Source organism: Phalacrocorax aristotelis, chromosome 14 (genome assembly GCF_949628215.1).
Source record: "Phalacrocorax aristotelis chromosome 14, bGulAri2.1, whole genome shotgun sequence".
NCBI lineage: Eukaryota > Metazoa > Chordata > Aves > Suliformes > Phalacrocoracidae > Phalacrocorax > Phalacrocorax aristotelis.
Genome location: NC_134289.1, coordinates 7,111,482 through 7,131,190, shown reverse-complemented (window position 1 = coordinate 7,131,190; position 19,709 = coordinate 7,111,482). Strand labels below are relative to the sequence as shown.

Here is a 19,709-nt window from a genome sequence, read left to right as displayed (position 1 = left end):
TCTATACTTGCATGTGGAGGAATTGCCTTGGAGTATCAGACATCATTCTCCTTCATGGAAACTTAACAAACACTTTGTATGCCCTCTCCATAAAAGCATTTTGGTGCCTGTCTTTTCCGATATTTATGCAACCAGTACCTCCAGTGGATCATAACATTTGAACTGTTACCATTTTGGACTAGTCTTTGTTAAAACTTTCTGTCAGCATTTAGGTCCTTGCCCACCTGCCAGTATTCTGTCACCCACCTCTTCCCTTGCACCTATTTCTACTTTCCTTTCTTCCTTTTGGACTCTCTTGTTCTGTTTTATGATTTTGGTTATGAATAAAGCTCAAACTCATTGCTAATACCAAATCCATCTGAAATAACTCCTTCGTCTTCCATGACTTCTTTGATTTTATGTGACTGAATTTCTATGCAAGGTCCACCAGTGCAACCTGGAACTTCACACTATCTATAGGGAAATCATCTCTTATTTCTCAGTTAGCTGCAGCACGGTTTTTTTCTTTGTGGGCCAACCCAGGACCTGGGGAACTGAATGGAAGGACCTCAGCTGACTGCAACAGGAGTCCCCTAAATGCCCTTAATGAAGTCATTCAAGCAACGGATACTATTTATGTTAAATTTCATGACTATGTGACATTCAGAGATAACCATGTATGTTCTGTGTCTTTTGTGAATACATTTTTCCTGTCACACAATCTGAGAAAATACTGGTTTGTTCTAATGTAATTTTAAGTATCAAATTTATAAACAAGACCTTTAGAAAACAGAGACCCACCTCTAAATGCAAAGAACAAACATTTGCATTACCTATTTATATTAAAATATGCAGAAATTTCCAAAGTATTCAGTCAACTTATAAATTTTTATAACTTCTTCAAATTGTTAACATTTTTTTAACACACAGCATTATTTCAGCTTTGTGGAAGGCTCAATAACAATCTTTCTGGTCTGGAAAAAGGGAAGGAATATTATAATAAAGAATGCAGAATAAATAAAAACAAAACAGTACAAGCCGTACATCCACGCATACAAAGACAACTTTCATGGTGAGCTATAAGCAATTATAATAACACAATGTGCTGCATGTTGATTTCACCAGTGAAAAGAATTTCCCCAGTTATTGAAGACTTTCCTGGCAGAGTCTCAGAAAAAAAAAAATTCTGACATTCTCCCAATCTGACTTCTGTGCAATGCAAGTCATGCACATTTTAAACACCGATGAATAATACTGCCTTTCTTCTGCGAACTGTTAACAGCTGTAGAAACTATTATAGCCTGCTTAAAATCATGTCTCTGTAGTCAATACTCTCCAGACACTTAGCAATACTAAAGCTATTCCTGGGGCTAAACTAGAATTGCTATATGAGTACAAAGTTTGATTTATGTTGAAACGAAACAACAAACATCTGATCTTTCCTTTTTTAAATAGCCATTCATAGAAACACGAGTATCAGCTGCATAACTAGAAAGTGATGCACTGAATTTACAGAAATTAGACAAAGGAAGGCCACCCACAGTTACCTTCAAGAAGAAAAGATTTGTCAGATGGTGAAAGATTGCTGGTGAGGATACTTTGTACAGTCGTGGCTGCCCTAATGTCCTCATGGTGAGGCTGTGGGTTACGAGAGGGGTGTTTCATGAGTCTGATTTTTCAAGTCTTCTGAAAGACAGGATTGATCAGCAGCCCAGTACCATATCTTGGTGATGCTCATCATCAGCTACTCTCAGACAGATCACAGGTTCCGCGGACTGCCTAATAAAATCGTCCAGATGCATCCAAGAGGAAGTCAAGGTCTCTGTGTGCTAAAGTTATCCTTTCGCATCCCAAAGCACAGGTGGGAACAGAAGAAATGTTCAGTTGTGGTTCCTCTGACATTTTTGAAATGACGACTGGGAAGAGAGAGGAAAAGATGCCATTGGAACAAGAGAAAATCTTAAAATACATCTAATATTTCGGATACTTTCCAAAGATTCACATACATTACTAAGGTGTGCTGGAATTCCAATTTTGATTCCTTGCTCCAACAAACTGCCATCAACATTCCTTTATTTTTAATACATCTTCACCTTTCAAGAAATGAAAACACATGAGTAAATACAATCAGATTTGTTGAGGGATTGTGATCTCTGACAGAGATAGCAAGTAATTCGACCAATAACAATAATGAAGTGAGAGTTAAGCTAACTTGAAATAAGACACAATTCCTCCAGAACACCACCATAAATTGCTTGGGAAGATTTTAACAGCCTAAAATTAATGCTCCAACTTCTTCTAGATAAATTTTAAATCTTTAGCTGTTAAAGTATCTAGAAAGGTGAAAGATAAGCTAATTGTTCAGCTCATTACTAGTTTTTGTCAGTAAATTACCTTTTAAAGCATCACATTTGTATCTTCCTATCAGAGCTCTTCAGGAAAATTTCAGCATGCACCAGTATTTTCCCATCTTGCACAGGTATGCTGCCACCTTCTCCAGCAGACATCCAAGCACCAGAATAGCCTGTCTGCCCTTCACCTGCCCCAGATTTCATCAAACAGAGCTTTCCACACACAGTCCTGGTGCCTGGGGAAAATGCTACCAGGTCATGCCTAAGGCAAATTCAGTGTTGCTTTCCAAAAAGCTGCCATTGTTAGTTCCACCAGCTAACCTTCACTCTGGGGACAGGCTCTACTGCCCTCGGATAGGAACTCACTCTCACTAAAACATGCATTGCCCGCCACTGCTGTAATGGGACTGTGCAAGACTGAGGACTCCAGAGGCAAAACAAAGCTTGACATTCCAAATGCAGATCTAACACAGAGCAGAATGGCTGTAATTCTCTTCACTTTCGATTCAAATTCAAGTTCTTGTATTGGGCTTGAGACCACTGTTATTTTTGGTAAAGCTCCCTTTGACTTTGCTCAAGACCCCAGTTCAAATTTACACAGTCCCATCCCAGGCTGCTCCCAACTTTCTTCCTCCCTACTTACTCTCTCTCGCTCCCTCTACTTTTCTTATTCCTTTTATTCTTGTGTGTCTCCTTTTCTTCTCCGTGCTTTGAGCCTTATCCCATGCTGCCCTCTGGGCTAAGATCTCTCTCCCTGGGAGGGCTTTGGATGTCGCATCTCCATAAATCTGGGATAACACTCAGATTCAATGGGAATAAAGCTGACTCATATCATTGGGCCTCTCTTGCCAAGTATCCTCTGTCCTTTCTGCTGCCTCTTTGAACAATCTCATCCTATCCTTATTTAGCATCTGTAACTTTGCTCCTTTCTTCTCCTTAGCTGTTGGCCTACATTTTATATTTGCTAATTTTGCCATACTTAGACTGAGAGCTCCTACAAAGTTGCCAGATTTTTCCTTCCTTTGTCTACAAAATGGTGTGTTGTTTCAATGTTTTCCCGTAACAATGGAAAGAGATGGACAGTTTACCACACTAAAGCATATGGAAGGAGAAGGTATGCACATAAGGGGGAAGAGGACCTGCTATTTTCTTAAATTTTAACAAGTACCCAAGAAATAACTTTTTTTTTTCCAAAAAAACACTGACCATAAACAATGCAAAAAGATATTGTTTAGAAAAAAAGCATTAAAAAGGTACCAAGGTACTAGTAGCCACTGTGCCCTTTGGGAATTTCAGCTGTGCTCTGATTCTTAATTCAGCACAGTCACAAGGCAACACTGCAATTACAATCCTCCAGGGGCTGCAAATTCAAAAAAAGTTACGTTGAAATCAACCGATTTCCAAGGTCATGCATTTGAGATCAGGGCAGCAGGGAACGAAACAGCCTTATAAAACTTACAAAATAAGTACAAATCATGCAACAGGAAATTATCACAGGTATTCTCTTAACATCAACTTGATTTGCTGAACTCAATAGTCAGTAGTTCCATTGAACAGAGTAAGAAAAACTAGGCTGTGGGTTACAAGGGCAGATAATTTACCATGGGAGGCTGACAGTGGACCACATGGAGAATTAAGCGGCTTGGACTGCAGACAAGCTTAGAGGGAGGGTGAGCCAATGGCTATTTTGAGACCCTCTTGGGTGCAAACCAGCGTTCTGCTGTGGAGTGCTAATAACATACATGAAACACATCAAGGGCTGCAACATGGGCAGAAAAAGTTAAATAACCTTTCAATATAAAAAAAGACAGATTTAAAGTGATTCCATCCATCACAAAAGAGAAAGGAAACTGGAAAATCTCCAGCATGTAGGCACACTGTAAATGTGAGAACAGCGCTTCCCAGCAATGCGGTCAGGAAGATCTGATCCTTGGCACCAATTCTGGAATGAGGAACCTTTTAGACAGGTTACCTCCTTACCTGCCTATGTGCAGAAAAGTCACTGATAACTGAAAAACTTTTAAGCTATCTTCTGTGCTACTTTTCTATTACAATAATTACACATTGGCTGCTCAGAACTGAATGGTATCTGGTATTGTTATCCTAACACGTGTAACTGTCTACCCAGACACTGACACTGCACCTCTCACAGTGGGAAGGGACTATGAATCTGAACACACAGGGCAAACAATGCCATCAACGCTTCCCATTTTGGCTAGTATCACTGCGTTAGCGCAGTCCACAGGCAGGTGCTGTCATTTCTGACAAGCTTGTTGGGTAACAGCGACAGGAATCTGTCAGATGCTGCCCACACGTGGGCCGTGTCCCCCACGGCACGCTGACCTCCTCCAAAGAAGTTTCGTTTTAAAATTCTACTGAACATTTTACAAATAACCAGCCGGCAATGTGCAATGTATCACAGAGAAAGGGAAAGGCATAATGGTCAAGACAAAACAACAGGCAAATGCCCTCCAAGGGCAGCAATGGGCTTGCCGGAACACGTGCTGTGCTTGGTCAGAGAAACAGGCTGGATCTTTGTGGCGGAGGAACACTTGGCCCATCAAACAAGGTAATGGGCAAAGGTGCCTCTGCACTTCCCATGCAATTCCCTGACCCTTCAGTCACCAGAAGATTAGTGCTGCCATAATGACGACTCGAAGAAGCCCCAGGCTTTGCCAAGAATAAACCACAAGTACCTTTACCCTCACAAGATCGTATTCACAGCATGCACAACTCCTTTTTCCCCAGGAAAAAGTCCTGTGCCAATGCATATGAAGATGCATGTTAAAGACCTTTTGTATTGCCTCGATACAACCACACAGCCTGCTGTCTGTTCTTCCCTTGGACAAGGAAATTCCGAGAGACCTACTGACTCCTGCTTCCTGCCTTCTTTACACCACTTGAGGTGCAAAGCTGATGGAGATGAACAACCTAGGCAGGCAAAAAAATATCAGAGGGTCTCAACTAGCCGAGGAGCCTTTGCGCACCTAGCCATGACAGCTCAAGAGCACTTCTGCTCCCATGCAAGAGGTTATCAGACCCACAGCAGAGCTTTAAACTTCAAGCTAAGCTGTCGGACTACCCACAGAGCCTGTGAGACAAGCACGTATGCTCCCTATTCCCACCCAGCTACAAGCAAGCTCTCCATTGCCAGGGAGGGAATTGACTGGATAGGTGGCAACACCTTCAACTACAGAAACAGATTTGGGAGAGCTCTGCCACAGCACACTGGGAGCTTGGGTTCAGTACATTATGCAATGAGAGAATTACAGTATTGTGTCTTTAACAAAAAGTAAGGTCTCTGAAGTCATGATTTTTGCTTTTGGAAATTATATTAAGATCAGTGCAGAAACTGGTAGCAAAGAAGTGATTCATGAACACCAACAAAGTGATTCACCAGCCCCTCGCTAGGAAGTGATATCATCACACCACATCTCCATGAGACTGGCAGAAGAGAAGCATTGTTTCACAGGACAGGAAAGTGCTGAATTCTCCAGTTGCAAAGTATTAAATCTGCAGGTATGTATGACAAACAAGAGGGGGAAAATTGTCAGTGCTGTGGGTATATTGTACAATTAACCCACAGCCCAAACTGATTCTTCTCTACCTAATCCATCACTCCTCACTCCATCCCTCCAGCCACAAACAGTAAAATCCTTTCTTGCTCCCTGCTTAGCAGCTATATAGTGAATATGCTCTTGCATTCTTTTACCTCAGTCCCACCAAACTGCCTTTGCTTTCAGTCTTGCTAGAGATCTATATGCCTTAACAGTATGCCTGCTCCACGCCTTTGCCCTGCCCAGCACAGCTATCCAGTGTCCAGTGCTTCTTAGGTCAAAAGGTACAGGACTACTGCACATCCAGCTGGCCTAGGGAACCCCAAAGCTCTTCCAATTCCTGAGCTGCACTGATTCTCACCTTGTGGCTCACACTAAGGAGAAACTGAATGCATGTATGCCACTGCTGGGGAGGTAGAAGCGAGGGAGTTTTAGGCTTCAGCATGTATGCCACATGTTGTCTTCAAGGGTGACATGCTAGGTAACAGGTTTTTTCAATTCTTAAAAGTACCTGGTATTGGACACGACCATGGTCTTTGCAGTTATTCTGGGTGGTATCAGCTTGTCAGCACCTCAAAGTCCTAAGAATGCCGTGCTCTGCCATGCCTTGTCATTAATGATCTGCCCCTTGCAAAGCAGGCAGCAGTAGGCTTGCAGCTACATAACTACCGAACTGACGATGACATGCTGACGTTGTCCAGATAAAGAGGATTTTCTTTCTGTCAGTCTTATTCCTTCTCCTCTGTCTGTCCTGTGCGCCAAGAGGTCAAAGTACTACCCCTCCAGTCCACCTGATAGCAATGCTTCTTCCTCACCTACAAAATTGCTCTCAAAAAACCTATGCTTATAGCACTTAACATCTGCAGCCCTGAGCATTTGAAAGATAATAAAAGCAGTGCTGCTTTCCTCCCCAGCCTGCTGCCCAGCTGTGCCAGAGGCAAGGGACACCCTGAATCCAGTGAACTTCCAAAGAAAAGAGTGGTGAATTTTTTAATCAATTGCTCCAAAACTCCTTTAACTGTCTGCAGGAAGCCTGGTGGGCCTGCTGCTACGTGGATCTGCTGGCATACAGCACACAGGAGGTTACTGTCAAATCAAGGCTTTTGGAGCAATCACAGAGCAGCAGGCTCGTCCAAGCGGCGCTGGAGAGGTCATCTGCAAGGGAGAACAAATCTTGTGCCACGCAAAATGAAAGCAAGTTTTAAGTATTTATTCTGCTATCACCCCTAAAGCCCCAGGGACTGGCCTTTTAACGCAACTTGTATCCTCCAATCTAGAAACCTCTAGTAATCAGTTCCCTGGAGACTGGTGCTGTAGATGCAGACAGGGCTTAGAGCTGAGCAGCTTTCGGATTTCTGATGTATCCAGCCACACTTGCTGCCAGCCAGAGCAACACAAGACTCCTCATGCAATCCACTTGCTTCATTGGGTTCACCTAGAAAAGCAAGCCAGTCACCCATCAGCCTTCCAACTCAGCCCTCTGTCACCTGCAAACAGCAGGGTGGAAGGAAAACCACTCTCTCTGTTCCAGCAGTGCCCCCAGGCTCGGGCACAGCGACAGACAGCTCCTGTCCCAGAGAGCCTGTGTCTAAAAGGACAGTCAAAGGGAGGAGACACACACAAATGGAGAACTTGACTGCATGATTTTATCGTGTGGTAGGGCACAAGAGAGACCATATTCTTGACACGGTTTCAGTGTTTCTGTATATTAGATAAGATCATAGGGGAACTCAATCAGCAACAGAAAATGGAAATGTCCCTTCCTTTGGCCAAAAACAAAAAAATCACTGGCCCTGATTTTCCACTTGTGACCCTTACTTAACATCAACGTAACCCAACCGATTTTCACAGTTTCTCCTCATACACTTAAATAAGAAAAAAACCTAATTTTCCATTTGGCTTAAGAGAAAAAGATGCTGCTTTTGGAGTACACAGACATAAGTAACCTGTTAACAAGCATTTTAGAGAACATTTCGCTTTGGTGACCATATTCCCAAGTTATTTGTTTGATCTAGATAAGCAGCAACAGTGTACTAAACTCCTTAAAAATTAGCATGTATCATTAGTTAATAAGTCCTGCTTATGGTGTTTAAGAGCCTCCTTGTTGTGCATACATGCCACTTCTTTAAAGTCATGGAGGCATACCCCAGACAGAGCAGACTGGAATAGATCACAGATAACGGTTTTATCTCAATTACCCAGAAAAGTGAATGGTTCAATTATTCTGTGTAGTATAAAACCTCATGTACCACAGGAACAGAAGCTTGAAGGCCACATAGTACTCTCACTTTGTGTGCGCATCTTCCAGTGCGGTCAACTGGATGCGAGCTTCTGGTTCTCAGCCAGTAAAACATTTGCCAGGAAATACCCCATCAACTCTGGGATCACGCTTCTGTCCCAACAAAAGCTGACATCTATCACATCATCCACACATGTGCTGTCACTTTTACATTATTGGGGGGAGGGGAGAAAAGAGCTTGCATAAGTAAAATTTACTTTGTTAAATTCTGGAGGCTCTTTGAAAGGTAAAAGCATTTTTAAATCTTGGCCTCAGGAAAAACATTCTCTGCTTTCAGGAGTTTGAATGGGATGACCACATTTCTAGGCATAAGGACATCCGATAACTTCTGGTGAGACTACCACAGTTTAAGAATTTAACAACATGAAGATGGCTTAAGCCAACAGGTATCATTTCACCACAGGGCATGAGAGCAGAGTCCCTGAAGTTCAGCGGGTTCCTGAAGTGCAGCTGAGGAGTGACAGTGGGTTAAGCTACAGCAACGTGATTGCTTGCAACTGTCTCTCTCATATTCTAAGAGCTAAACTATCCTGTTCTGAGGTATGGGTCAAAATACTGCAAGAAATGCAGGGCACAGAGCAGAAGAAAGATTATTTTTAAATTGTTAGGCTTCCCACAAAGTTTTCAGATTCTGCACATAGATGTAAACAATTTTATCATTTCAGTTACATCAGAACATCTTTATATCAAACCAACCAACTTCTTGTTATCGACCCCTTTTTTTTTTTTAATTCTAGTTACACACCATCCCCCTGAAGTAAAATAGTTCAGATTCACACATAAAGATTGAGATGAGATAATAGGAATAAAAGATAATTAATCAACCGGGTTTGTACACAAAATGAGTATCTGTAATTACAAAGCAGCCAGCATGCTGACTCTGTCTTGAGTTACATTACAGACTGGCCCCTTGGATCCTTGGAATTAAAATCACCTTTGCTCTCTCTGTCACAGGTCAAGTACAGCTCAGCCAAACCAGGAGATTTGTGCCAAACAGTTTGTATTTCCAACAATTAAATACTGAATTTGCCTTTTATAAGTCACTTCGGAATCACTCTTGCACAATTATTTGCATTCCCAGCCATTTTATTTCAACCCCAAATACAAAAAGCCATTAACAGTTGGCCAGTTTCTGCTCTCGTTTGTCCTAGTGCAAAACCACATCATTTCCACTAAGATCTGTGGAGCCTGAGTTTCGTACCACACATGGGAGAGCAGAACTCCTATTTCACTGAGGCAATTCACATCACCAGTGAGTCGCTGTGCCTGTGGCACACATGGCCTGGAGGTTTCTGTTCTGCTGCACACACTGCCTCCTCTGCTTACTGTCCTTTTAACTCCTCTGGAGTCCCACCATATCCCTTGCAGGCCTTTCTTTTAAATGGACCTTGTTTCACAGACAGACCAGAGCAGGTTACTTATTCCCCTTCAGTCAGTGGATTTACAAGAAGCACGCCAGCTAAGTAACACTGAACAAAAGACAAAATTGTTTCTACAGTGTATTTGCACACAATAAAATGAACCAATCAAGCAAACAAACTGTACACAACGTGCCCTATTATTAACTGAAACCAGAAGAAACTCTCTTCAGTACTTTCAGTGCTTATAAATGCATGCTTGCGTCCTAAGCAAGCTAGAGAGTCCAGCAATTACCTAGCCCTCAAAGCTTTGAGCCAAGTTTTCTCCACAGTATTTACTCCCTGGGGCTCACAGGATGTAACAGATAACTGGTCTCCAACCCTGTTTTTTCAGAGCCCTCCACACTGAGGGCAGACTTTCCTCATTCTCCCTGACAGATCACCTGGTGTAACTTCTGGACTCCCTTCATTCACTATTCATGTCACTGCCACTGCCACGTTCCCAGACATGGTGCCATTCCCTGTGCAACACCTGGCCAGGGAGGGACAGGCGGCTAGGCACCAGGGGACACCAGGAACTGTGGCACTGGGAAGCAAGCACTCTGCTGCCCGTCAGGAGGCAACTACAACGAGCACAGCAACAGCCTGAAAGAACAGAAATCTTAATCCCACTGTCCCTGCACACCCATGATAGCTGGGTTAGGAGTTACTGTTCTGCTCTTCTACAGATAAAACATTTAGAAGTACCTAACCATTGCTTTGTGCTTTTATTTCTTTCTGGTAATGTAATAAAGCAATTCCCAGTTATAAAAAAATGTGACTGTTAGCAACTGCGATGAGTATGTCCAGAGGTACGGCCCTCGGTACATAACACACAGAGTGCTGGCCAAACAAGCTCTCGTTCCTCTCAGCAGGCAGCCTGACCTCAGACAGGATTCACACGCCACCTCATACAGCAGCATCCCACAGGATTATGTTTCCTTCTGCAGACACAGTTTTCTGCCACCTTGCAAGACCACATCAACAGCCACACATCCCGAGAGGCAAACTCCCCCAAGCCTCCCCCTTGCAGAAAGGGAAAAGTAATTTATTACACCAATATGAGGCACAGTCAATCACCGCAGCTCGACTACTGATCCATGACAAAAAAAAACCAGTGCTGGTTTCAAAGGCCCTCTTCTGCCACCCTTCCACTGAATAATTTAATTGAGCAGAAAAACCTGACATGTCACAGCACAGTATTTCTGATGCTAATTCATGTGTCCTTTTTTCCCCTACTAGAATTCATGGCAGCAGAAGATTGTCATGTTTTTCAAGTGGGAGATGCTAAGAACTGGGTTTCAACTCTCTGGTAAACCTGGAGAACAAGGCAAGGGGCCAGCTCCTCTGTGCGCGAACCCCCAGTGACTCAACTGAAGTGTGCGTAGATGAGGTGAGAACCAAGGATAGAATCAGATAATCCCATTCCAACTGTGTACAGCCAAATTTGTAAACAGAGAAACTGGCCACTCTTTTTGAAGTAGAGTATTATCATCTCGGTAAAGCAGCAGTACGACTCTATGCATCCAACGTTTTAATTCTCAGACAAAGCCAGGGTAAAAGCACATCAGATTTAAAAAACAGCTCTGAACAGCTTGGGATGAGCAACTTTAAGACTGCTTGGGCAACCTTGACTTGAACTTTCTTCTATAAGGAATCAGTGGCTGGACACTATAACATGCTATTTCCCTATAATGTAGGACATTGTCAGCTTCAGATCCTTCCATTCTGCCTCAAATACCAATATCCTGACATGGCAGATATATGGTTTATGTGTATGTTTAATTCAGCACAAAACAAGGAACAATGCTGCATTTAGCATTCAGTTTTAACATCATATATACACACACAAACATAGACACAGATAACCTTAAGAAGTCAGATACACATGTGAAACAAGTTTTTCTAATACTCTTCCAATTATTTCTCACCATTACTAGAATCCCTTCCAAAGTCCCCCTCGTAGCATCAGTACAAGTCCAAAGGGTCACATGAACGAGGCCCTCGCCCCCCCTTGGCACCAGGAAGAACTTGCCCCAACACTCTATAAAAATGATAAAGCTTTTAGCTTTAAAGCAAAAGTCACAAGGACTACAGCCTACCACAGGAAGACACCAGAAGAGATCAAGGGCATCCCCAGAGGCTTTGTTAGGTGACAAAAAGTAAAGCATGCAAAGTTACTCAACTGTTTTGTGGACTTACAGCTCTGCTGGCATCCTCGTAGTGTCATAAATTTAAGCGTATACATAAAAATACAAATACAGTTACAACCCTGCCATGAGTTCCATGTGAACAGCTCTCTGTAAGCAATGTCAGCTCCTTCCACGTGCAAGGCCTTGCCTATACAGGGCTCTCTGCAGGATTAGGACTGAAAACTATGTACATAAATGCTGGTAAAGTATGTTTACATAATATGTAAATAGATATAGATAAAGAAAAGTACATTCACACCAACGACTCAGGAAAGAAAACAAATCATTCTTCTACTGCTAAAAGTACTGAATCACTTACCATCTGCTTTGGGAGAAAAAAAAGACTCAGTCCAATTCAGCTACGAAGAAAATCCTGTCTAAAAAAAGTAATCACATGCTAGATCCCCCTAAGTTCAATTTCCAATCATTTCAACATGGAGACATGGAGAGTTTTGGGTTCCTGCAAGAAAGGAAAAAAAAAAAAAAACAGTAAGAAGGATGTGTGGCTCGTTCGGCCCTGATCCTGCAAGCTCTAAATACTTAGCTATGAGGAATAGTGGAAGATATTTTTCAGGAAAAAGCTGAGTCTCTGCATCAGTTTCTGCTGGAATTCATCCTAATCTTCCAAGAAAAATCTGCCACACTTTGCTACCATGCTGTGAAATGTAGAAGTAAATTCTAGATACTAAATATCTGAACTAATTTCCTATTATACCAAATATACTTATATTTGGGTTTTTTCCTCAATCATCTGAAGATATACCTATGCCCACTGTGGCATAGTGCAGAAGTGGTATGTTACTGACAACTCTATTATTCTAAATGAAAAAGAGCATGTGGTCATGTAAATACTCGGAGTGCCAGAGCACAACCAGCAAAGGCCACGTTTATAGCTCTGGCAAGCATTTGTCATTTCCAAACTTGTAACTTTTCACTTTGTCCTCAAACACACCACTAAAATTACTTTCTTCATTTTTAAAGAAACTAAAATTTTTATATCATCATTTCTATTCACACTTCAAAACCCAGCCTACACATAGCACTGACTTTCCAAATGCCTTTGTATGTTCCCTCTAACAGCTGTTCATCCCGCAACTGTACGTCATGGAACCAAACTGCCCTGTTTCCTCATCGCCTCATTCCCTGCACATTCAGATACCCGCTCACCTCTGCATTCTGCTTCTCTGGAACATCCCCCTGACCATATTCACTCACACTTCATCCACACTGGCATCTCTTCCTTCCTTTTCTTTTTCCTCACCATTTTCCTCTACTACTTGCCACATTTTCTAATTGATGTTCTTGTATTTTAATACTTTTGTCTTGGAAGTAGCCAAATCCGGGGTGATAACCAAAACTCAAAGCGAGATCAGTACTGCTGCGTGGGCAGCTGTAACACTTCTTTGGGTCCTGGCCTTTTTCTTCTGCTTCTCTCTGTGCACCTTCCTTGTTCAAATGCTTGCACAAAACTTCCTTCCTCCTCCCAGAGGCCTCAATTTTAATACGGACCCTTCTCCTATGGGACAAAGAAGGATTTTACTGGATTTACCGATTAACCTAAACACTACAAACACCTGAAAACATTGAAAGATATTTCCCTGTCCCACTAAAACACCTTATCTACTAAATTTTATCATTCACCTCTTTTTCTGCTGAACACTAAGCCCTTCCATGAAAAGCATATTATTTAAAATAGAAAAATGCTCCTTGGCTAGTCTTTAAAAATTACTTATTCCTTCCTTCATAAATTGAGCATTATTCATTAACCCTGTATAGAACTCTGCTGAGATAAATTTGATGCCAAGTCACTAAGAAATGAAAAAGTTCTTTCTCCTGCTGGAAAGAGATGCTTAAAATAATGTGTTACATATATAACCAAAGGCAATCAAGTTACTCTGGCTTCACGTGTTACTGCTTATCACCTGTGCGATGACCATAACTAGTACTCACTCATGACTGCGAAAAAGAAAGGCTTAGCTCAAAGATAAATGCTGAAGCATTTTTGGCAGTGAGGGAAGGCTATCAGTGAGCACCAAGCAGGTTACAGTGACTCAGCTGCACAGCAGTAACTCTTTAAGCCACAGAAATAGGAATACTTTAGACCTTGCTAGTAAGGTTGACGAACAGTTGGTGTGTGATCACTACTTAGCATAGCACAAGCAGTGGTAGACCCACACCTCACACCCTCTGGGACCCCAGTTAGCAAACTATCTACTTCTAACTCTCAGACTCCAGCAAAGCACGATCACACCCTACCCTAGCACAAAAGTGCTCATACACCACACCTATCTCAAAGCAGGCAAAAGCAAATATGGCACTGATTCAGTGATAAGGGGAGAACAGATACGCACTGAGAGAGAAACATAAGGCTTTTGCTGCAAGCGAGCAGCTTTTCTCATCACTGCCTGATGACAAGGACTTTGCAGAGTCTTCATACACTAAGCAGGCCTTCCCCTGGGTCGCATCAACAAAACCTCCTCTTGCCATTTGAAAGCCAGCTGCTGAGGGGAGGGCTGAAGGCCAAGGGAGCTGCTTCCAAACAGAGCTGACCTCGCAAGCTTTCTCCCACCCTCTGCTCTACCACTGATCAACCAAACAGGACCCTTGGGATTCTCTGAAAAAGTAACAGAGAGAGGAAAAAAAACCACAAGTGGAGTTCGGCACTGATGTAATAGAGGCCACAGGGGCCTTATGGGTCACTGACGGTGACAGAATTCAAAGGACCTCCAGGGATGTGGTTTCAAAAATGGTGGAGAGAGCCAAGCTCTGAGCCCGAGGAACGACGCGGTGCCGGTGGCAGTGAGCACCAGGGCACGCCTGGAGCGGCAGGGGGGTGCAACACGGCGCCCCATGCTTGCTGCCACTGACAGCAGGATAGACTCCGGGTGTTCCACATCACCGCTAGCCAGGACCTTCCAGGGAGGAGACAAACACCTCATGCCAATAAAGCATCAGGACTACAGCCAAGTATGACTTTTGTTTTTTACCAACTCTCCCAGCAAACAGATTTCAACTTTCCCAACAGGTAGTATCAGCACTTAAATTAAGAGTAACTTATATCGATAAAATGATAAATGGCTTCTATGCATTTTGCTGCTTTTGAATGCACTTATGTAAAATAAATATAAAATTATTTTAACACAACCAGAGATAAAGATATGCAGGGAAGAAATCACAAGTAAACATTCCACATCTTTAACTGTGTCTTTTCTGCTGTCAGGTAAAAGACTAAAAGTGATGGTCCAAAATTATGGCATTCTGTACATTATAATAATCAGTGATTCCCATTTGTTTCTAATTACATTCTTCATAACACAGCATCCATACACATTCCTGTTGATATTTTATTTTGAAAGTTATGCCAGTAATAAGAAAGAGTGACAGTACCGCTTTTTATGGACTCAGAATTACACTTGCAAATTGAGCTGCAGGTTTCTTCCGTCTCAGTAATTGTCAAAAAAATCTTTTTTTACCTTCCTGCCCGTATCTGAGCACCCAGGATTGTGGACACATTCAACAAATTCTTGAATATATTTTTAAAGTTTTAGAAATAAAGGTCATATTTTTCCCAGATTATATGATCAGATTACCCTTGGAAAACATTAAAGATATATGAAAAACTTAGAAACATCAAGTACTAACTCTACAACCATTAGGGGATTTTTCCTGCTCGTGCGCTCTCTGGTTTTTTTTGTCACAGCTGGATACAGCTGGTGAAAGTGCCACACAGCTCCACAGCTGCAGTGGCTAAGAGTGATACCACTCAAGCAGATCTGGCCAGACATGCCGTCCTGCAAACTACATGCCAAGAAGGAAGCGCATGCAGGGAGGACAGTTTCTAACCACACTGGTAAACGTCTTCTTCCTCACACCCAGGATCTGTCCTAGACAGTCAGAGAGTTCAGAAGGAATAAGGCCACGACTAACTCACAGTACCCATCACCACAGTCTAACTTGGGCGGCGTCAGAGACGTCAGCACGGATCTGATCTGCACCAGTGGAAATCAGTGGAACTAAATTCAGAAGATCAGAATGAGGCTCATTATCTCTGCAAATTCATGCACAGGGAGTTGCATGCTTCACAGCCTTTCCTACTCTGAGTCACTCCAACTCCTGCTCTACGCTGTTCAGTAGCAAACTGTCAATAAAATTCATTAATGATGTGCTTTATATAGAAATACTGCCTTTAACAGAGAGGCTACAACAAATGAAGAGTGCAGCAAGGGGTGAATTACGTGGTTAATGGAATACAGGATGTGTGTCAGTAAAGAAGTGGTAAAGGTGGGTGGGAGTCTTAATGTTACATAGATCTGCTTGAAGTTTGGTACATATATGAACTTAATTCCCCTTTTGATTTCAGCACAGTTATATCTAGGTCTCCTCCGTTTCTACGGATATCTAAATTCTTTGATGATTAACCAATAACCAACTTTCTTTTACATAGCCATTACTGGAGAGCCAGCAAATATTACATACATGTTGTTTGCCTTCTCTCTTTTTAGTCTTGTTCTCATCTGAATCATGTTTGGCTAGCATTCATATCTATCTCCTTGACTGGTATAGCTATAAAAATTAAGAAAAAAAAATATATATATACCCCCTTGCAGTACCGGTGGCAGGAACAATGCAAAAATGACATTCTTCGACACAAATTCTTATTTTTTGTCCTGTGTAAACACATATCTGCAGCCTTTGGCAACACTATAAAGGAGGATGGTTTCTATACTGCCTAAGTTCTACACACTGTGAACTATTCTAGCATCGTGACACATTTAGTTACAGCTAACAACCAAACTTCTAAGCAGGCGGCTCTCATTTTCACCCATTCAAGTCTGCTGGTTTACCTGATGGTTACAAGTAATTCTAACTTCTCAAAGCAAATTAAAAAATCTGTGAAGCAACCCCCAGAAGAAAGCGAAAATGGGCAAGAGATATTTCACAAACTTGGGGGGAACTGTAATACATTACAGCAACAAAGAAGCTAGAAGCTGAAAAACTGTCCATCTCAGGAGTTCAGGTAGAAAGAAGCCTAGAAATACAGGGGGGTTGGGCAGGAGAAAATAGCTGTAACACTTCTCAACTCACTCTCTTTCTGTGTGTGGGGAAAAAACCAAACACAGCAGGAGACCAAAACCATAACCTAAACCTGACCTCCCTCACACTGGTTGTATCATGAAACCACTGGGCTGAACTTTGGTCATTGCATCACTGGCACAAAGCAGTCTCAAAGCCCAGCCAAGCAACTACACCGTGATTTTTTTTTTTCCTTCACATGCACTCAATATGGTAGAGGCCAGCTAAGAATATGGCTCTTGAGAAGAAAAAAACATGTCAGTGTAATTGCTAGTTGGCTTGCTTTTCTTTTGAGGTTGGTGGTTTGTTGTTTTGTTTGGGGTTTTTTTTTTTAATATTATTGCACCGAAAAATGTGGGTGTGACATAGCATTTAACTGGAACATTAAGTGCCAAGGGCATATTTTTGTCTTTATCTGTTAGAAATAGAAATCAATACAGTTGTTTAAAAACATTGAGGATCATAAGGTGATCAATTATGCAAAATATAAACTTTATTGCCAGCGTAACATGGCACAGGGAATGTTCACATAAAGATGTTCTTAAAATCTTAACATAACATCCTTGTACACAGGACATGTGATTCATGGTTTACAGAGCGACAAGCACTAAAAGGGTCAAGTAACTCACCTAATATCACCCAGCGAGTCAACATCAGGCTGAGGTCAGTACTCAGGATCCTGGTTTTCCATGCTGATCCTTTTTTACAACTGCCTGTTACTCCAAGTGCACAATGTCCTACCAATACCAAGCATTTCCATTTCCACAAAACAGCTTATTTTTGTGCTGCATAGAAAAAGAACCAGTGTGTTCAAAACTGAGCATTCTAGTAATCACTTGCAAGCATAAAATATAATTGCTGAGGCAGGACACAAATGGATAGCTTAAGCCAATAAAGAGATAATTTATCAGTATCACTGGTAATGATTACTTCCAAAAACTCCAGTCCATACCTCTGTAATTAAACAGACTGTGCCTGCAGAAGGGGACTGAATAGAAGCGCACACTGACCACGGAGCCTCCCAAATCCCCTGGCTTCTGACAAAATGCCAGTTGCCAATCAGCACAGCAGCGGTGAGACTGTTGGCACCCTCAGCAGTTCGCTCTAATACAGAAAGGCTTGCAGGCCGTTGAAGACTCTGCCCCTCAACTCATTAAATCTGCCCCCTCATCCTAAGCATCCTGCCAGCAGACCTGCCAGGTATAGAAACGCTCCCCTGATCTTCACCCCGTGCTCCCAACACTGGCACTGGAGAGAGAAATTACTTAAAACATCAGTGTGTGAACACGTGCTGAAAATTGCAATGCTTTGTAGCTTCAGGTGGAACTCGAAAGCAGCAACTTGAATGAACATCCTCCTCTATGAAGAGGAAGCAATAATGCCATGACCTAAATTTGCATTCTGTGCACCGAACTTATTTATAGATGGAGGGAAATAGGTTTGGGAGAAGAGATTCAAGTCACCAATCTTTGTTTACGGCATCAGTGTTTCATTCTCTGCTGGGCCATCACATGCCCACAACATCTCTACTTCTGATTCATGCACAATATTTCTTATACATGTATAACATTTAAGAATACTATAAAGCCACATATACCTTACTTGAGTTTAATGCATATCTTAAGACCTGAGTTTGACTTTAATCAAGAAAACACATTGGTTTACCTCGTTTTTAAACAAATTTTTTTAACTTGGTGGGCTGCAGCCACTGCAGTCCTATTTGATTATTATCCTTTAGCTGTTTTTAGAATCCTAACTAGCTGGGCCTAGACCTACCATGGTCAGTACTTAGGTGCTGAACACCCACTTAAATAATTGAACTCAAGGTGGTATGAGCCTGTATATTTGTGATTAGAGACTAACATTAAAAAAATCCCATCACTAACAGGTTAACTTCTGACAGTATTTTCTAGACATGATCTGCTATGTGCAGTCACGTGTATTAGAAAGAAGGTAATAGGATCACTGCCACAGACATATAAATGAAATAAAATGTTGTATGTAATGCCCTGGCAGAATAAATGCTGTACCCCTTTTGTACATCAGCCTGAAACAACTGCATGCAGGCTCCAGCTGGCTGGAACCGAGCCAAAAGATTATCCATCCTTTCTGTCACATGTGGGTTCTCTGAGGATCAGTGCCTGGAACTCCATGTGCTGGTTCGATGTTCATCTGTGGTTAAAGATAATGGATTCAGATAGAATCATGCTCGAAAGTGACGATAAGGAGACACATCAAGGACAGCCCGTGTCGTACAGCAAGACCTCGGTTCAGTACTCCAATGGGAGCGGCTGCCTCAGAAAGTAACTTGAAATCAGACAGATTTGGCAAAATGGCTTAACAAGCAATTTGTGATCAAACATAACCTGTTTGCGTAGTCTGTTACATGTCCGTGACACCTCATTTGCACTACCGTGCTCAAGTTTTACACGGCTGAACTACAAGCCAAGTTAAGAAGTTCCTCCCGCGCTTTCTCCTCAGCCGCCCGCAGCTACGCGGGAGCAAACACGCTCCGCGGGAGCTCTGGCTTCCCCGCCCCTGGCGGGCAGGGCACTGTGCGGGCCCCCGCACCCGCCGGGCGAGGCCCCCCGCCGCCCCTCAGCGCCCCACCGCGGGGTCCAGGGCCGCTGCCCCCTCCCGCACGCCCGGCACGGCCTCGCCCCTCACCCCGCCGCTCTAAGATGGCGGCCGCAGGCGGCGACGCCGCACGACCCCAGGCGCCGGCCGGCCCCGCCGCCCCCCGTACACCGCCCCGCAGGGCGCGGCCCCCTCCCGCCACTCACCTCCGCCGGCCCTGCCGGGAGCCGTAGTCCTCCTCCCCCCCTCCCTCCCTCCCCCTCTCCCGCCGCCGCCCCCGGCTC

At 42.9% G+C, this 19,709-nt stretch overlaps 1 long non-coding RNA gene across 2 annotated transcripts; it reads right to left on the bottom strand.

Annotated features, from left to right (window-relative positions):
- Window positions 1–281: 281 nt before the first annotated feature.
- LOC142064408 (uncharacterized) lies at window positions 282–19,566 on the bottom strand. 2 transcript variants are annotated; one of them, XR_012663094.1, is made up of 6 exons: window positions 19,516–19,566; window positions 17,478–19,020; window positions 12,095–12,235; window positions 11,515–11,627; window positions 1,986–2,072; window positions 282–1,895 (listed from the first exon to the last, which is right to left on the bottom strand). It is a non-coding gene; the product is annotated as an uncharacterized LOC142064408 (long non-coding RNA). The 2 variants fall into 2 exon arrangements; XR_012663093.1 differs by lacking the exon at window positions 19,516–19,566 and having other exon boundaries at window positions 283–1,895; window positions 17,478–19,456.
- Window positions 19,567–19,709: the final 143 nt, after the last annotated feature.